This window comes from Canis lupus, chromosome 22, assembly GCF_003254725.2.
Source record: "Canis lupus dingo isolate Sandy chromosome 22, ASM325472v2, whole genome shotgun sequence".
Classification (NCBI taxonomy): domain Eukaryota; kingdom Metazoa; phylum Chordata; class Mammalia; order Carnivora; family Canidae; genus Canis; species Canis lupus.
Genome location: NC_064264.1, coordinates 1,623,031 through 1,643,611, shown reverse-complemented (window position 1 = coordinate 1,643,611; position 20,581 = coordinate 1,623,031). Strand labels below are relative to the sequence as shown.

Here is a 20,581-nt window from a genome sequence, read left to right as displayed (position 1 = left end):
ACATATAAATTTATTCATCGCAGCCTTCATGATTTATAATTCAATTCCCATTTACAGGTATGGCTATTACTTGATGGATGTGATCATGCTTTTAGAATTCCATGAGAAAATTTTAATGAGATTATTTATTTCCTGTGTTTTTCTCAAGGAGTTATGTTAACCTGAAGATCTTTTTTTCCTCTACTTCATTAACTAACTTCATTATCTCCTTCATTTAACTAACTAATGTGTATACATTATCTTTCTGTCTTTGGCATCGAAAAATGATGTGATAGATCTTTCTCTGTTCTGTGAGAAATGATTTTTTTTTTTTTTCTCTAAAGAAGGTGCCGTAAAATCTAAATGGTTGACCCACCTCAAAAGGAGCGTTTGGGCCAGAATTTCTGCGTGAACGGTAGCTTAAGGAAATCCTGTGGTTGTGTTCGTTTTGTCAGCACTTATACTAAAACTGGGATGATCCAGAGAAGATTAGTGGTGGCCCTTGAGCAAGGATGACATGCAGGTTTGTGAAATGTTCCATATTAAAAAAAAAAAAAAAGATAGAAAAGAAATCCTGTGGCTTTTTTTCCATTAGCTTCAACCAACATGAATTGTCTCAGAGAAGCCTGCTTGAGCTGACTCACCTCAATTTGATGCCTGTTGGGTTTTGCATTACCAGCTTTCTTCACCTGAGAATTTGACGAAGAGAGAAGTCTGTCAGCAAATTACAGCTTGATCCAATTGGTGGTAATTTGGGTCACAGCACAGGGAGATATCTGAGGGTTGGATGGGCCTTCTAGGTGTGAGGCTCCTTCCTGCAGACGTGGTTTATACATGAGACAGAGAGGCAGTGCCTGACTTTCTTAATCCAATCAACAGGGAGGAAAAATTTATGCTGTGATTGTATCATTTCTGTGGTAAACCTTCTCAGAGATCTCTGGCCCAGGAATTGGCCCAAAAGAAAGACTCAACAGAAATACTAACTTTACTTAAAGTCTATGGGCTATTTTTCAAAAAAAAAATATTTTATTTATTTATTTATTTATTTATTTATTTATTTATTTATTTATTTATTTATGAAAGAGAGAGAGAGAGAGAGAGAGAGAGAGAGCATGAGCAGAGGGGAGGGGCAGAGGGAGAGGGAGAAGTAGACTCCCCGCCAAGCAGGGAGCCCGATGCAGGGCTCCATCCCAGGACCCCAAGACCACAACCCAAGCCAAAGGCAGATGCCGGAGCAGTTCACCCAGGTGCCCCTGTGTGGGTTATTTAAAAAAAGTTTTTATTTTAATTCCAGTCAGTTAATATATAGTGTTATATTAGTTTCAGGTCCACTATATAGTGATTCAGCACTTCCATAGGATATCCAGTCTTCATCGTGACAGGTACACTCTTTCCTCCCTATCACCTGTTTCTCCCAATTCCCACCCCTCTCCCCTCTGGTAATCATCAGTGTTTTTCTGTATAATTAAGAGCCTGTTTCTTGCTTTGTCTCTCTCTTTTTTATTCTCTTTGCTCATTTGTATTGTTTCTTAATTCCACATATGAGGGAAATCATATGGTATTTGCCTTTCTCTGGCTTATTTCACTCAGCATAGTACTCTCTAGCTCTGTCCATGTTGTTGCAAGTGGCAAGATTTCATTTTTTTTGTGGCTGAATAATATTTCATTGTAAATATATAGCACATCTTTATCCATTCATCAACTGATGGACACTTGGGCCGCTTCCATCTCCTGGTTGTGGTAAATAATGCGGTTATAAACATAAGGGTGCATGTATCCCTTTGGATTACTGTTCTTGTATTCTTTGGGTAAATACATATCCAGTAGTGTAATTCCTGGGTCATTGGGTAGTTCTGTTTTTAACTTTTTGAGGACCCTCCATATGGTTTCCCACACTGGCTGCACCAGTTTGCATTCCCACCAACAGTGCAAGGGGATTTTTTTTCCACATCCTCACCAGTACCTGTTGTTTCTTGTGTTGTTGATTTTAACTGTTCTGACAGGTGTGAGGTGATATCTCATTGTAGTTTTGATTTGCATTTTCCCGATAAGTGATGTTGAGCATCTTTTCATGTATCTGTCGGCCATCTGTATGTCTTCTTTGGAGAAATGTCTGTTCGTGTCTTCTGCTCGTTTTAAAAAATAGATTATTTATTTGAGAGAGAGAGGAAGAGGGAGAGAGAGCGTGAGCACGTGCAAGTGGGGGGGAGGGGCAGAGGAAGAGAAATAATCCTCAAGCAGACTCCCTGCTGAGAGGGGAGTGTAATGTGGGGCTCAATCACAGGACCTTCAGATCATGACTTGAGCTGAAATCAAAAGTAGGATGCTTAAAAAAAAAAAAAAGTAGGATGCTTAACCAACTGAGCCACCCACATGCCCTTTCTGGCCATTTTAAAATCAGATTATTTCTCTTTTTGGGTCTTGAGTTGTATAGGTTCTTTATATATTTTGGATACTAACCCTTCATTGGAAATGCCATTTGCAAATATCTTCTCCCATTCCACAGGCTGCCTTTTAGTTTTACTCATTGTTTTCTTTGCTGTGCAGAAGCTTTTTATTTTGATATAGTCCCAAACGTTCATTTTTGCCTTGTTTCCCCTGCTTCAGGAGACACATCTAGAAAGTGGTAGCTACAGTTGATGTCAAGTTACTACTTGTGTTCTAGAATTTTTATGGTTTCAGGTCTCACATTTAGGTCTTTAATCCATTTTGAATTTATTTTTGTGTTTGCTGTAACAAAGTGGTCCAGTTTCATTCTTTTGCATGTAGCCGTCCAGTTTCCCAACACCATTTGCTGAAGAGACTTTCTCTCATTGCATATTCTTGCCTCTTTTGTTGAACATTAATTGACCATAGAATTATGGGTTTATTTCTGGATTTTCTATTTTTTAAAAAGATTGATTAATTTTAGAGAGAGAGAGGGAGAGAGCGAGAGAGAGAGCGAGAGAGAGAGTGAGCACGTGAGCACGGGGGAAGGGTAAAAGGAGGGGGAGAGAGAAAATTTCCAGCAGACCCCCTTGCCAAGCATAGACACCAATGCAGGGCTCAATCTCATGACCCTGACATCGTGACCTGAGCCAAAATCAAGACTCAAATGCTTAACCAACAGAGCCACCCAGGTGCCCCTGGATTTTCTGTTCTGTTCCATTGATCTATGTGTCTGCTTTTGTGCCGATACCACACTGTTTTGATCACTGCAGCTTTGTAATATAACCTGAAGTCCAGAATTATGGGGCTTCCAGCTTTGTTTCTCTTTTTCAAGATTGCTCTCTTTATTTGGGGTCTTCTGTGGTTCCATACAAATTTTAGAATTGCTTGTTGTATTTTTGTGAAAAATATTGTTGGTATTTTGATAGAGATTGCATTAAATGTGTAGATTGCTTTGGGTAATACAGACATCTTAACAGTATTTGATCCTCTAAACCATGAGCATGGCACATCTTTCCACTTTTTGTGTCCTCTTCAATTTCTTTCATCAATATTTTATAGTTTTTAGACTACGATTTTTCACCTGTTTGGTTAGGTTTATTTCTAGATGTCTTATTATTTGGGATACAATTATAACGAAACTGTTTTCTTTTTTTTTTCTTTTTTTCTTTTTTTGCTGCTTCATTATTGGTCCATGGAAATGTGACAGATTTCGGGGATCCCTGGGTGGGTGGCTCAGCGGTTTAGCGCCTGCCTTTGGCCCAGGGTGTGATCCTGGAGTCCCGGGATCGAGTCCCACATCAGGCTCCCTGCATGGAGCCTGCTTCTCCCTCTGCCTGTGTCTCTGCCTCTCTCTCTCTCTCTCTCTCTCTCTGTCTTTCATGAATAAATAAAATCTTAAAAAAAAAAGAAATGTGACACCTTTCTCTACACCAATTTTGTATTTTGTGACTTTACTGAATTTTTTTTATCAGTTCTAGCAGTTTTTTTGGTCTTCTGTACAGAGTATCACGTCATCTGCAAAGAGCAGTAGTTTTACTTTTTCCTTACCAATTTGAATACATTTTGTATTTTTTTGTTGTCTGATTGCTGAGGCTGGGACTTCCAGTACTATGTTAAATGTAAATGATGAGAGTGGACATCCTTGTTTTGCTCCTGACCTTAAGGGAGACGCTCTCAGTTTTTCCTCATTAAGGATGTGCTAACTGTGGGTTTTTCATAGATGGCTTTGATTAAGTTGAGGTCTATTCCCTCTAAACTTATTTTGTTGAGGGTTTCGTCATGAATGGATGTCGTACTTTGTCACATGCTTTTTCTGCATCTATTGAAATGACCATATGGTTCTTATCATTTCTCTTATTAATGTGTTGTATCGTGTTGATTGATTTGTGAATATTGAACCACCCTTGCAACCAGGAATAAATCCCACTTAATTGTGGGATTGAATGATTTTTTTAATGTACTATTGGATTTGGTTTGCTAATATTTTATTGAGGATATTTGCATCTCTGTTCATCAGGGTTATTGCCCTGTAGTTATCTTTTTTAGTGGGATCTTTTTTGGGCCATTCTTATTGCTGTTCTTTGTATCTTATGTCTTTCCAGGCTTGTGCTTGCCATTTTGGATTGATGAAATTTTCAACTTCTTTGACTCCCGTACTCTTCTCTAACTCTTCTTGTTTCTAGGTTTTTGGAATAGACGACTCTTCTAATCCTATTCTGGGCTTGCCATTTTGGATTGATGAAATTTTCAACTTCTTTGACTCCCGTACTCTTCTCTAACTCTTCTGGTTTCTAGGTTTTTGGAATAGACGACTCTTCTAATCCTATTCTGTCTTGTGCTAACCTGTCCAGTCTATGGTGGGGATGGGTAGAAGAGGAGCAATCTAATGAATATCCCATGAGATCCAATTTATGTATACAATGGAATATTCCTCAGCTGTTAGAAACGACAAATACCTACCATTTGCTTCGACGTGGATGGAACTGGAGAGTATGATGCTGAGTGAAATAAGTCAATCGGAGAAGGACAAACATTATATGGTCTCATTCATTTGGGGAATATAAAAAATAGTGAAAGGGAACAAAGGGGAAAGGAGAAAAAATGAGTGGGAAATATCAGAAAGGGAGACAGAACATGGAAGACTCCTAACTCTGGGAAACGAACTAGAGGTGGTGGAAGGGAGGTGGGCGGGGGGTGGGGGTGACTGGGTGGCGGGCACTGAGGGGGGCACTTGACGGGATGAGCACTGGGTGTTATTCTGTATGTTGGCAAGTTGAACACCAATAAAAAATAAATTTATAAAAAAAATAAAAAAATTTAGCACTTACCATAGCTATTTTGAAAGTAGCAAGCTCATTTTATAGACTAAACTTATATATCAAATAAATATATGAAAATAAATAAACATATATAAAATTACTTCATTTCCCAAATTATTTTTCTTCCAGACTTTTGCTTGCTAAGATCAGAATTTTGCCCCTTTAGAACATTCATAGTAAATCACTAAGGAAAATGCAAAATCTGCCCCTAATAAAACAGCCTCCAACATGGAGGATGGAGGGCCAAACCAAAAGGAGAAAAAAATAAAATTTGAGAAATAAGAGAAATATCTCTTTTGGAATTAATACTTTTTAGATTATATTTCCATGTAGTAAGCTCTCAGCATTTTATGGGGCAAACAGGAGTTTAATAACAAAAGTGTTAGGTGGTTAAAACATACAGGAGGCCAAGCTTAATTGTTAGGCGTTTTAAGGTATCACAGAAGGGGTCACTTTGCTTAGGGGACTCAAGCAAAAACTCTGTTTTGAAAGGTTTTCCAAATGATAAAACATTGTTAGAAATGAGTGAGATTTTTCTATTATGTGTAAACTCTTCATCAGAAAGAATTAAGAATTTCTTATCCTTATATAATTGACCTAGGTTTTTTTTTTCATTAACAATAAAAAATAGTTACTGCCTGCATTGTTTTCACCCTGGGGCTTATTGGCCATAAAGTACTCTAAAAACAAATTAATTTGTAGAGCTTATTTTGACAAGAAGTAAATACAAAGGTAACGCATAGTTTGTATAGTGTTGTTATCATGGCACTCTTGGGCATAATTTATATATCAAGAAAATAAAAGGGCAAACATAACTTTCAATCTGATTGCCTGTAAAGAACTTAATTGAAAACAGTTTTCTTTTAAAAAGTGATTTATTTTAAATGTGCTTTTAAGAACAAAGGTCTTATTGATAACCATTTTAAGTGTTATCTCAGTGTGGGATTTAAGTAAAAGGTCAAATTTATAGAGGTATTTTTCGTATGACTCAGTTCTGATCACAGACAAACTATCAAGAAAATGAAATTAGTTAACATTCTCACATCTGAGTACTTGTCTAGAGAGGCAGCAACAACACCCCGCCCCCACCACCACACATACAGACTACAAGGAGAGAACTTTGGTTGAGAAACATGGAAAACAAAAAATTCAAAATGCTATTGTATAAATGTTCTTTAAGTAAGATAGTATTATATGATGGGAAAAGCACTGGATATGTTTCACTAGAAGAATAAACTTAAATCACATGTATGATTTTTGCAGTGTGGACAGATGAATCAGATTTTTTTCTTTCTTTTTTTTTTTTTTTTTGCCTAAAGTTATTTGCATTTATTCAACATATTCAAATCAAGGGCCCACATTTTATTTCAGGAAAGCTAATGTGGAATTTTTAATTTAACATTTACCTCCTGTCCAGTAGTTAATCTTTCACCCCTAGCCCCCTCAGCTTCCATCTCTGGAACATCTGTGACTTGTCTTTTTCCTGGATCTAGTGTGACTCCTACAAGTAGTTTATTGGCCAAATGAGAGTCAACACACCCGGTCATAGCAAGGAAGGCTCCGTTTGCCGATGGGCTGCGGGACTTGGGGCTCACAATATTTAGTCATTCAGCTACTTTTCCAAGGAATAAGGCCCAACCATTCGAGTAATTGACCTTTGCTAGTCTGGAGGTTCATCAGGGGCAGGGCAGGAAGGACCTTCCTTTCACTTTCCTTCTCAGTGCCGGAGCTCTCCCCAGCTTCATGGTTGACACCAGAACTGTGCGCTAAGGAGGGAGCAAGTGGCACCCACGTCCCTAGCACTACATGGTAAAAAAGTTCTCAGCTATCTAAAATATTAGACAATGACAGTCTCTTACTCCCTACTGTTCCCTGATGGGGAACTTTTATACCATTGGATTTCATTGTCTTTATCCCATTTCCTGCTCTGGAAGTGGCTGAAAGGAGGTGCCTTCCTTTAGGAGTCTGATGGCCAGTGGGGCAGGAGGTTGGGCAGCAGCGAAGACCTCCAGGCCTCTGTCTGCATTCCTGATAGCCTCTGCCTTAGATGTGACTGATACTTCAGGCTCTTCCTGAACTTCTGTTGTAGGCTCTGGCAAACGGATGCCTGTCTTGACTCTTTTCCACTATGTTGTGTGTATTGGAGTCGGAGATAGTGGTTGATGTTGTCCTAGACTCTGCTTCCAGCTTGCCTATTTTCCGTTACTCCCTTCTGCCTTGCTAGCAGAACTCTGGTTTTCTTCATAAATTGGGTGCAACATGCTGAGACCTAGACAGTGGATCCTGACTGGTCTAGGCAGGTTGGAATATTTTTTTCCAGTGGCCCTTGTAGCTTGAGGAAGCTCAGTAATCTAGTTCTGTCCAGTAAGACTTCAGCCACAAAAGTCCCCTGGGAGGAAGTGTGGAGGGACAAGAGAAGGCAGCCTCCTGAGAAAGTTTTTGTGCTCCCGATGAAAAGGTACAGAAATTGCTGGGCTTTTTGTCTCTTTATGTTGGCTTGAATGTGAATGTGTTGCCTAGAGCTGGTGCAGCCATTTTGTGACCATGAAGCACAGGTCTAACTGCTTGTTATGTGAGAAAAACATATCCCCACCCACGTAAGCTCCTGTCACTGGAGGATTCCATTACTTGGTATAGAATTTCTGATTGTTACACACAAAAATTCTAAGATGTGCAAAGAGAATATAATTTCTTTATATTTTTTGTAACTTGATTTTACCTTCTTCCTGAGTTTCCGAGGTTGGATATGATGACAGAGGCAGTGGTAGTAGACACTAACATTTATCAGTTAGTGATAATTTACTTTGGGTAAGTGACTCAGTTGTTCATTTTTCCTTCCACTTGCCCTGTACCTCTCCAAGATGACGTTTGGAGGAAATGGGTAGGAGTTCGTAAGCAGTGGCATGCTCAGCTGGCTTGCACTGACTTTTCAGAATGGATTGTTTAATTTTTTTTTTTTTTTTTGATTGCTTAACTTTTGGGAGTTTTGCAAGTCAGTTTTTATATACAGTCTTTATTGACAACTAAAAGCTTGCAATTAAATAAGTAATATTAAAAAGAAAGTTTAATCCTCAAAACTCATCATTTCCTAATTATGAACTACATTTGACAATTATCTGTACGATTGGAGTTATTTATGTCTATGGTATTGTAAGTGGAAATACCATGTAATAGTACACTGCCATGTATCTCATCTATCCCAACTCTAAGGTCAATGGTATAATGTTGGTAGCTTGAAGTCGGCCTTGGTGGGAGCATTCATACCATAGAAATCTCCGAGTGCTACAAATGGGGGCTTTTTCCTTAGGAAGAGTCTCTTGTTAAGCATTTACTGGAGCTCTGTGGGTCTTACATGACTTTAAGTTTTGAGCAGAGAGGAGGCCTCAATTCCACACATGCTTAGGCCCTTGTGCTCCTCCCTTCTCCACACCAGTGTCACTCATCTTCAGGTCACTGATAGTCCTTTGGTATCTGCTTCCTGTGAATTTGGGTCTCTGTTATTCTTATAAGGTCCTTATGGTTGGTCTTCCCCGGATAACTTGACTCGTGGATTCCTTCCTTGACGTTTGTGAGCAGAGGAAGACTTAGGGGTGTTACTACAGACCTTATTTCTTCTACTCACATCATTTTTCCTCCCATGAGACTCCTCCATGTTGGTGTGGAAGTTATTCTGGGATGCATTTTCCTCCTGGAGTCCTTTAGAGGAAGTGGGACAGAAACTCCTCTACTTTTGACATTTCCCTTAGCCTCTACCTCATAAGGCTCCTGTTGAGATTTAGGCCTAAGGCAAAGAAACCATGCCATGCTCGTCTCCTGGCTTATGTCTCTTACTTGAGGTCACCATTTAATTCCCCCTTGTGTGTGGTAGGAAATATTTCTAAATGCTGTCCTCCTCCCTGAGGAAGGAGTTGCCTTTTCCCTTTCTCTGAGGCCATCCTGGTGAAAAGGCCGCCTGAAAGCTGAATAGGAGAGAATGAATTAAAAATACATCTGTAGGCATAAAAATTATCCCCATCATGCTTATTCATATGAGTCATCCTGCCCAGCCTTTTACTTCCCAGAACTCCATTAATGACTCCAACGCTCCACAGATCTGAGAGTAAAAGGATTGAAGTGAAGAATAACAGACAGACATTTGTCACTGAAAAAGAATGAGTGGTTGCATTACCCTTTACCCTTGATATGTCAGGACTTAAAAAGATATCTTTTGCAATTAATAAAACCCTTGAGTCCTTTTGGGTACTAGAAATAAAATTGGAGGTAAAAAAAAATAAAATGGTCTTTAAGAGGTTAAAATATACTGTTACAGGGACCAGTTTAGGAAGTAGGCAAAGAATTTTGCCAATGCTTTGCTATCTCTGCAACAGCTTTCTCAGTGCCCCTGGCACTTGTGTCTTCAACGGAGTCCCAACCCTCTGTCAACCGGTCCTTCCTACTATTAATTGTTAATGGCTTAAGATGTCACCACCCCCTTAATTGCATTTAAAACCTTAAATATGCTTTTACTATTTCTGGTTATGAATAACAACTCATGTTCATTTTAGAAAATATAGATAATCGTAATAAAAGTCACTAAAAACTGTTGCCTAGAGACAACCACCACTAATCCCATGGGGTGCATCCTTTATTAACCATTTTTCTACAAATTACTTTAAATGGCTGCAGAGAGTAGGTCATATTCATTTTTATTAGTTATAAATAACAACATATTTATGGTTTAACAGTAACTTCGAAACCTTTTACTGACATTTGGAACCTGTTGACAAGGACACTTGTGTTGGGGAGTTGTTCCTGGTGCACCTTAGATCACTCCATGCCTTTGTTGTTTTGCTTCTCAAACTCAGAAGTCTTTTCCTCCTCTTTTACGTCAGTTACAATCCTCCCTGTCTTTTAGGGTCCACTGGAGTCTTACGTGTTCATTCTCCTTCAAATTTCCTGCTAATGTTGCTCTTCCCTTTCCCTGAAGCCCTTATTACATGTGTTTGCTCACATAGTACTCGTTTGTGCATTTTCTCAAGTTGCAATTAATAAAATCCTTGAATCCTTTTGGGTACTAGAAATAAAATTGGAGGTGAAAAAGAATAAAATGGTCTTTCACCAAACTCCTTGTCTCACAGAAATGTTTAGGGCAGAAAGGGCCCTCATGATCACCCAGTCGGTTTAAACAATGAGACCCAGAGATCTTGTTATGTATAAAGATTCCGTGGCTGGGATTAAATCCCTGTTCTCCTGACTTCCAATCCAGCTTTCCAGTACTTCAAATTCCACCTCTTCGTTTATGAAGCTAGCTAATAAGCTTTATACGCAAGGAGCCACTAGTCGTATACTCTCCATTTTAAGGGTGAGGAAACCGAGGCCACGGTTGAGTAATTCAACGCAAAGTCAAACTGTGTAGTTGGTGGAAACTGTTCCTGCTTTTAACTCACATGGGATAACTTCAGGGAAGAATTATTATTTTTTATTTTTTATTTTTTATTTATTTTTATTTATTTTTTATTGGTGTTCAATTTACTAACATACAGAATAACCCCCAGTGCCCGTCACCCATGCTCCCACCCCCCGCCCTCCTCCCCTTCTACCACCCCTAGTTCGTTTCCCAGAGTTAGCAGTCTTTATGTTCTGTCTCCCTTTCTGATATTTCCCACACATTTCTTCTCTTCAGGGAAGAATTAGATGAGAACTGAAAACCGGGTTTGACATGCTGGAAAATGCTGATTTTTTTTTCCAGGGGAATTTTGATATGGAAGCAGGATTGGGAGCAAAACTACGGCTTGGCTGTGAATGGAGGGTAGCCACAGCAGGGTGGTGGTTTGAGGACGAGGTGGGACTGAGGGGAGGCTTTTTTTTTTTTTTTTTTTTTTTTTTTTTTTTTTAATTTTATTTATGATAGTCATACAGAGAGAGAGAGAGAGAGAGAGGCAGAGACATAGGCAGAGGGAGAAGCAGGCTCCATGCACCGGGAGCCTGACGTGGGATTCGATCCCGGGTCTCCAGGATCGCGCCCTGGGCCAAAGGCAGGCGCCAAACCGCTGCGCCACCCAGGGATCCCTGAGGGGAGGCTTTATTGACCGTTGCTTATTGACTGTTTGGATGGGGAAGACTCAAGAACCGATGAAACATCTCAGAAAGGGAAGGCAAGGGTGGGATCAAAATGTGGGTGAGGTGACTAGTCCTGGAAAGGATTAGGATACTTTTCTTTTTAAATGAGAAGGAAATGGGGAAGATGGGTAGGAATAAAACCTGAAAGGTAGAAGGAATGGAAGTTGTGGATGACAGTTTTGTGTGTGTGTGTTTGGAATTTAGGCAGTAATGTTGTCTTAGGATAAAGGGGCTAAGGTTGGGATAAGGAACTTGAAAATCGTGGGACAGCTTTGGAGGTGCTGCTAAAGGGAAACGTAGTAGAGGGATATTTAGGGGAGGGCAGAGATTGGAGCTCTTAAATTTGTAATTTTGGTAATCAACCTGGTTTTGTGAGTCTCTCCAGTAGTTCCAGGACTCTCAGAGTCGGGGAAATATCAGAGAGTTTCTGGGGATTGTCAGGAGAGGGGACAGTAGGACAGGACAACGGGGCAAGAGAACGGAGATGTTGATGAGAACATCGTTGAGGGGATTGAGCGGGCCTCATCGTGCGTGTTACCCGCAGGCTCAGAACTCGTCTGACACCTACGTCCTGTTTGCTTACGCTTTTGTCGTACCTAGAGATGAAGAACGTACAGGTGTGCATAGGCTTGCGCATCACACTGCCAAAGTCCATTTCATCCACTCTCCGACCTTCCCGGCAAACCCTGGTTCTGGAGAAGAGGGAGGGAGGTCCCTAGTGAAGGTCACATTTTACTTTCCCTCGCATTCAGGGGTGGTGGGTGTATGCTGATGGATGGTAAAGGGAAGGAGATATTTTTCAGCCACCTACGGACCCCTGGAGTGCTGAGTCACTGTCTTCGGGATGGAAAGAGACAGCATGTCTTTCAGATCATGCCAGCAGTGACATCATGGTCAGAGAGTGTGCTCCTGTTAGATCAAGAGCCCCACGGGGCTCAAGGGAAAGCACAGGGCCTCATTTTTACGAGGCTAACTGGGAATAGCCATGGTTCTTATCAATTGCCACCTGCCATCAGCTGTTTTCTCTCCACCTGGTTCCAAGCAATCTAACACACTTATTAAAAGTTCAAACCGGCACTTACATCACCATCATAACATTGCTTACAATTCTAGGCCGAGAGGATTTCACTAATTTAATCAGTAGTCTGGTGATCAAAGGGAGAGGGTTCATTATGTGGGCATTGAGCCAAAGGAACAATTTCATGAGGGATTTTCCTGGCATTTCCTCTGGCCACAGGTATGGAAGGAAGAAGTGTCAGGAAGGGTTGATAAGCTGGGAGTAAAGGCCGGGGTTGACAGGTTGGACATTTGATGAGGTGGGGGAAGAGGTTTAATGGGAGAAGTAGCAAGGTAAGAATGTAGGGTCAGAGAGCGGGATTTTCGGGTTTACATTTTTACATGTTAGATGCATTCTGAGGCAGTGTTGTAGAGAGAGGAGGACATGAACTTGGGAGTCTGACCAGCATGGTTGCGAGGCCCAGCTCCCGCTGTCTCTAAATAGGGGTGCTGTGGCCTACCTACAGATCTATTGTGAGGGTTACAGGTAATGATGCAAAGTTACAGATAGGACGTCTGGCACTCTGTGAATACAGAGGACGTCAGACTGGCTGGGTCATCGACACGAACGCTGAGGTTAGGACTCCAGGGGAGAGAAAGACGTAGAGCCCGAGGCCAACGCCTTCAGGCACCCCGGGGGAGGGAATGGAAGAGGCTGGTGTTTCAGAATAGCACAGGCTTCAAAGAAGAGGATCCTCAGGAAAGACCACAGCGGTGATTTGGAGAAGACAATGGAGAGCGAAGGGGGACAGCCCTTTCACGCGTGGGCCCGAGGAATGTGCTACCTCCAGTCACTCAAAGGTTTGTTCACGGCTGGATCCCAAGGCCAATCCATCCATACTCATCCTGCCTCTCAGGATTCTTCTCCTTCCTCCTCCCTGTCCCCCTCCGCTCCCCCGGGAATGAAGGCATGGTGGTCATTGCTCCCTTTTCTAGGGCCTTCTTCCTTTCTGGTCTTCCCCAGGTGAAGTCTACCCAGGATCACTATGGATTTGGGTGGTTGCTTTTCCGCTTGGTAGAGAATAAGGGTCGGGGCTGTGACTAGATCCAACTTATTAACTCCTTCCCCACGGAGAGCTTCCTTGGGAGAGACCCTACACCTTCTGGCGGGAGCAGGTGTCCCTTGTCTCTCCCCTACTCCTTTCTCTTCCTTTCCCAGCCCCTCTTCCAGCCCTTGGGGCTCCCGTCCTGGGGGCCGTACCGTCCCTGAGGCAGTGCTGCTCCCATCCTCTGCGGGGGAGGCCTTGTCCTTTCTTGTCTTTGCTCTTCAGATCATCCAGCTTGTGGGCAGCCAACGGTGGTGCCTGTGGGGTTGGGGTGGACTCGGCCTCGCGTGCAGGTGGCTTCAGGGCTCCAGAAGTGGAGGATCAGCAGCCCCGTCCGTGGGCCTGCTGCATTGGCCTGGCTGTTCCCGAGGCTCTGGGCGCGCCCTGTCCCCGGGCAGACTCACGCTGTTCCGTGTGGTTGGTTGGTCATCACTAGAAGGATCGTGTAGGACAAGAGCATGTGTACACGGTACGGGTGCACGTGCGTGTGTGCACACGTGTGACATTTGCAGAGCTGCCCTGTCTGCTGAGACCTGCGACCTAGGCCCTGGCCAGCCGGGCACCCCGCTTTCCTGGAGCGAAGAAGGCCCCGCTCAGCAAGCGTTTATGGCAAAACAGGCTATGGGAAGCATCGAACCCACTAGATTTTCACACATTAAATTTTGTTATTTTTACTTTCTTACATCAGGCCTTTTAAATCCTGGAAGGAGAGCAGACGTTTAGGGATGACTTTTTTTTTTCCTTCTGTTTGGAAATAAACTATGTTCGTGTGACAGTTCAGACGGGCTGCGTGGGAGCCCCTGGGGAAGCCCGGCGTGGGGGGCAGGAGGAGGCCTCGGGGTTCTGTGCTTAAGCCCTCAACTGTGATCCTGTCCATGGGACACAGCGGAAAGGCACAGTTGGCATCTCACCCCCGGGGAACCGCCTGGGTTGTCTGGGCCAAAGTCAGACTTGGAGGTTTGCTTAGTCATTTCAACGCAGCTCCAGGAGCTGGGCCCCCGGAGTGACCCCTCGCTGTCGGTAGAGTGACACCTGAGGACCCGCCTGGCCCCACAGGTGTGGCTGGTGGCTCCGGCGCTGGCCTGTCACAGCCTCCCGGGCCTGCCGTGGGCATCCAGGTGACAACACTTGCTCCACGTCAGGTGGGCCGGCCGAGGCTTCAACATACTGCTGTATGCTGTTGCTGGAATAATCATACCCCACGTCACTAGGCGGTTTCCCTGCACAGAGCGGTGGTTGGAGCAGGAGCCTGGGGCGTTGGCGTGTGTGCATGGGTTTGGATACTGGTTGTTTCCCGAGTAGACAAATCACTGAGCCCTTCTGGGCCTCTGTGTTTCCACTTATCAGAGGGATCCTGGCACCCACTTTTTAGTCTGGAAGAGAGGAGTCTTTATTTTCAATATTCCTGGGTCTAGAGACTCTACAACCACATTAAATAGCCCTTCTAAGTCAACGATTTGATGACAAACAAAATCTTTTTCTTTTCATTGGAAGTCAGAAGACCTACACTCTGGTCCCAGCTCAGCTGCTAGTTAGTCATGTAGACATGATGAATTTAATCTTTTTGTATCTCTATTTCATCATGTGTAAAAAGTGATAAGGACGAAATGAGTTAATACCTAAAAAGCGCTGAGGGTGGTGGCTGAGACGCGGAGAATGCCCAACGAGGTCGCTGCTATCATCACATCTGAAAGCACTTGAGAGCCAAAGTGCCAGTCAAGTTCTTCCCTCTGTGTTAGGTAGAGGATGGTATCGAGTCTTCTTGTCACTCTCTTGTCTGCATGGCCTCCATTACCCCCCCAGCACCCCCCCAAGGCCTCCACTTGGGGTATTGATCCCCTTCTTCCCTCAATACCTCTCAGTGGCTCTCCTGAAAAGCCAGCCACCCTGAGCCGTGAATTTCCCAGGATTACCAAGTAACACCCCAAATGCATCCTACTGAAATTATTTGCCTTACATTCCATCTGTCAGGTGGGGATGTTTGCTTTATAAACTCCTCAGGCGTCTATCTTCTATGCGCGCTTGTGTAAAATGCTTTAGGTACTCAGATTGCTTTCTTCTGAAAGCCTAGCAGGGACCCCTGATTCTGGGGGTGTTGTTTGTGGAGCCAGGAGGGGGAAGGAAGGTGCATTCTGGATGTGGTTCTCTAAAGGAGGGTGGGTTTGGATAAGGTAAGGCGGTGGGGACTACGGCGGGAGGTGGCATTTGGGCCTTTAGTGTCTGAGGGCCAGAGAAGGGATGGGGGTGGTGGGGGGGAAGGCGGATGAGGGTTTGGAAGAGAGGTGAAAGTTTGCCAAAGATAGCACAGGGCAAGAATGACTGTCTCTGGATAGGCCTAGGCCAGACCTCAGCTCTTTCACTGTATAGATCTACGGGGAGGCCGTTTCGTTCTCTCACGATGGGGATTTTTCTGTCTCGGGCCCTAATCAAATACCTGATGCTATGACTTAATTTCCATAGTTTAACATTTTATATTTCCAAAGAAGGGAAGGGATTTGGAAAGGGAATCCCTTTTATTTTTTAGTGCCTTATGCCTTCTTTCTGGTGTTAAGGGGGCGTAGATAAATGTCCCCGTTTGCTAGGGCTGCTGTAAACAAGTGCCACGAACCAAGTGGCTTAGAGCGACAGAGATTTATTGTCTCATGATTCCGGAGGCCAGAAGTCTGAGGCCAAGATGTCAGCAGCGTTGGTTCCTTCTGAGGGTTGTGAGGGAGATATTGGTTCCATACTTGTCTTTCTTAGCCTCCTGGCGGTTGCCTTCTCTCTGTGCATCTTCGCATTTGTCTTCTCTCTGTGCCCGTCTGTCTCCATGTCTAAGGTTCCACTTTTCATATGGACACCAGTCACACTGGGTTAGAGCCCCATCCACTCCGGTATGACCTCATCTAATTTAATTAATTGCACCTGCAATGACCCTGTTTCCAGCAAGGGTCACGTTGTGAGGAACTTCTGAGGTACTGGGAGTTGGGACATCGACATACAGATTTTTGGGGGAATCCCATTCAACCCATCACAGGAGGCTTGAAAGTCATCTCTCTGTGTATCTGGGTTCATAGGACAAGGACCAGTTTTCTCTAAATTCTGTTCCTTTGTTGGAGGTGATAACATGTGATATCCTTCCCCCCACGGTGTCTGCGTATCATGCTGTATCATATTTCATCTGATATGATAATCCTATGGTGCTGACGTCTTATCGGATGAAGATGGTAAGAACTTTTTCTTCATGGGTCATTCTTCTTGGAATAGTTGTGTAATTTGAAGCCGAAAATCACTTGCTTAACTGATTTACAAATGTAATTTAATATTGCTAAGTGTCAGATGATAGGATAAATTTTGGGATGTCTTTACTGGAGTCTCCAATGTATGAGCCGGTGTAGACTAACTCAGTGAGTCCAGCACTATCCCCTGGCGCGCCAAAAGCAGCCATTTCTTTCTCATATTTTGGACCTAGTGTTCCTGGGCTCATTTGCACATGTAATTTGTACATTTGAAATTTTGGCATTAAGCAGACTGTGGGGGAAGGAAGGGCTTTTCATCTTACCCGGTGGTTTCTATTTGTCTGAGCATCTGGACTGCTCTCAAGAAGAAGGCATCTTAGGGGGCACCTGGGGGGCTCAGTGGTTGAGCATCTGCCTTTTGGTTCAGGTCATGATCCCGGGGTCCTGGGATCGAGTCCTGCATCAGATTTCCCCTGGGGAGCTTGCTTCTCCTTCTGCCTGTGTCTCTCATGAATAAATAAATAAAATCTTAAAAAAAAAACCATTTTATTGGAGTAAATGTGGGTCTGATTTGAACTACCAGACTTCTGATTTGAAGAGGCTGGTTGGTGCCCATGAGAAACCAACAGAAGCCAAACACAACCTCCAGAACCCCTAGAAAACGCTAGTGAGTTTAAGGAAGCATGCTGCAGAAAAACAGGAAAGAACCTTTTGGAAATGTACCTAATTTAATCTTATTATAAACCTCTTACCACTAAGAAGCTCCTGATGCTCTCTTCTTAACTTAGATTTTTGATTATTGCATATATGTTTATTGCAAGCACCTCAAATTATTTAGGAGGAGGGACAGTCATAAATAAAGACCACATTATTTTTTTTATAATAATAGAATTCATAAGCAGAACCTTAGTACTTATTTCTGCTCATTATTCATTTTTTCTTTGTAGCTGACTTTCTACATAGGATACATACTCGGCGACAATAAAGGCCACATGTTTAATATTCAGCAAGAGCTTATCCCCTCCCCCCTCATCTGTCTTTTCATCTGTGTACTTCATTAGTTTTACAATTGCTGCTTCTTCCAGTCGAATCTAAAGGAGCTGGTAACGTGGAAATGTCATATAGGGGTTGACAAGCAAGGAGAGACATGGAGGAGCTTTGTCTCTCACCCCACATATAACACTATATTGCAGTGTCCTAGAATATTTGTCGCCATGGCTGGTGCTCAGTATACTTCTCTGTGTGCTTTTTCCATGTCAAACAGAATCAACAGATAAAAGTCCATGTGTCATGTTAATAAAAGCCTGCTTGTGCATGTAATAAAATCTATCTGATGCTGTTAAGTCGTAGGCTATCTTTTTTTTTATTTTATTTATTTTTTAATTTATTTTATTTTTTAGTAGGCTATCTTTTTACTTTATCATTTTCTTAAAGATTTATTTATTTATTTTAGAGGTGTGTGTGTGGGGGGGAGGGACAGAAGGAGAGGGAGAGAGAGAATCTCAAGCAGACTCTCCACTGAGCCAGGAGCCCAGTGTGGGACTTGATCTCATGACCCTGAGATCGTGACCTGAGCCAAAATCAAAAGTCGGATGCTTAACTGACTGAGCCACCCAGGAGCCCCATCTGATGTCTTTTTAATCACTCTATTATTTTGTTATAGGGCACAGATTGTGTGTGTGTGTGTGTCTGCAGCATATACACCCTTACCATAGGTGTATTACATATATGTATCATAGAGATATTAAAATCACGTCTAACACCTGTCCTCGTAAGGACATACCTGAATATCTCACATCCAGTAACAATCATCAAATCCTTTTTCTTTTTCTTTTTTTTTTTTTTACCAACATTTTATTATAAGATTTTCAAACCTGCAGAAAAGTTGAACGAGTTTGATAGTGAACAACCATATGCCCACCGTTTAGACTCCATGGCTAACATTTTTGCTGTACTTGCTTCTTCACATGTAGATCTCCACGTGCCTATCTGTCTATTTATTAACACATCTCCTTTTGGGGATACATTTCAAAGTAAGTTGCAGGCATCAAGACATTCATTCCTGGACACGTCAGCATGCATTATCTTTAACCAGAGTCAATTATTTTCTATGTTTTTTTTTTTTCCCCTATGAGGTGAAATACACATACAGAGAAATGTACACATCTGAACTGTGTCGCTGGAGAGGCTTTGGTAAGTGCATACGGCTGTGGAACCAGACCACTGTTCGGAGGTAGAACATTACTCTCATTCCAGAAAGTTCCCTTCTCACTCCTTCTCGGTGAGTCCTCCTGCCCTCACGCCCACCGCAACAGGTATCTTGATTTTTTTTTATTAATCATAGATGAGTCTTGCTTATTTTGGAGCTCTCAGCTGGAGTCATACAACTGCTTTCGAGAATAAAAAAGGTTTTCTTTTATTGTTAATACCATTTAAATGTGTGGGATAGGGCAGCCCGGGTGGCTCAGCGGTTTAGCGCCGCCTTCAGCTCAGGTCATGACCCCGGGGTCCTGGGATCGAGTCCCGTATTGGGCTCCCTGCGGAGAACCTGCTTCTCCCTCTGCCTCTGTCTCTGCCTCTCTCTGTGTCTCTCATGAATAAATAAATTTAAAAAATTTAAAAAAAGAAAATTCAGTAAATGCCTGGGATAATTAAATGTGGCTCTCAGGGTCCTAAAGGACTTTAAACGCCATCGATTATTGTAGGTGGGAGCACTGCCCAGGGCAGGCCGGCCGGCCTGAGTCCAGGTGGCAGGGGACGCCTCCACCTATGTTCTTGGGCAAGTCACTTCCCGTCAAGTTTTCCCCTGTGGAATGAAAAAGTGCAAAGCTCTTGGAAGGGAGTCCAGTGAGCAATCAAATAGGCACAAGTCTGCGGTCGTCTGGCCAAGGATTACTGGTTAGTCATGGGGACACTGGGCTGGCTGGCTGCCCCAGGGACAGGGACAGAGGGGACAGCGGGGGGCCCTGGGCGCTTCTCCTCAGGCCCTTCTTCTCCTTTCCTCCCTCTCTTTTTCTCCCTTTGCCTTCTGTGCCCTCTTGGCCTCTGCTTTCTCTCCCTGCCCCCTTCCTCTGCTGGGCCTGAGGTCACCGTGCGGCCCCCAGGCCTCCGGGCCTTCCGGGCACCTCTGCCCCCCAACCCCGGCCTTGCTCCCCCTCACCCCCCCGTAGACTGCAGGGGCACAGGCTGGGGCTGCGGGGCACACTCGTGTGAGCTGGGGTCGCAGGCCTAACCGGCTGCTTCGGCCTCAGGCCCCGAGGGTGGGGAAGGCGAGTTCTCAGGATGACAGGAGGACCGCGGCCACCCAGCTCAATCACATTCTCACGTCTAAGACGTGCGAGGCAATGTTCGAAACATGTCAGAATGGTTTAAAAAGTCTTTGAGGGTCTTTTTTTTCCCCTGAACTTTTTTTTCCTTCTCTTTAAACGTCCAGTGTGATGCTTATAAAAAGCTTTACACATAATAGACATATAATAGGTATTCAGCAGGTTTTTGTTGGTCACAAGAAGTGCAATAAATTAAAGAGATCATGAGAGATTACTCTGTATTTAAGGGACTGCGATTTTCTACTATTTTTAGCCAAAGAACAATTTGCACTTTTGAATTCCAAAATTACTCATTACCGATTGGGAGCTGGACTATTTTGTGAAAGCTGGTTGCTGTATAATATTATATGATGGTGAGGTATCTTTGTAAGTTTAGTCTTGCTATATAGTGAATTTTGAATTTTAGTCTTGATATTAGTGAATTTTGAATAAACACAGTTAAAAAAAAACCCTCTGGCTTATTTATCTTCATGTAGCTTGCCTGGCTCACAAAATTTTATTTCAATAGTCACTTGAAAGTAAATTCCTGAATTTTTTGCATTGTATAGAAATATCCCAGGAACCATTTCTGGGCTGAACAAGACTTTTTTTTAAATCAGTTCCTGAGA

At 43.0% G+C, this 20,581-nt stretch overlaps 1 non-coding gene across 1 annotated transcript; it reads left to right on the top strand.

Moving 5' to 3' along the window:
* The first annotated feature begins 418 nt into the window (after window positions 1–418).
* LOC112678967 (U6 spliceosomal RNA) lies at window positions 419–526 on the top strand. Its single transcript, XR_003148034.1, has one exon. It is a non-coding gene; the product is annotated as a U6 spliceosomal RNA (small nuclear RNA).
* The last annotated feature ends 20,055 nt before the right edge of the window (window positions 527–20,581 follow it).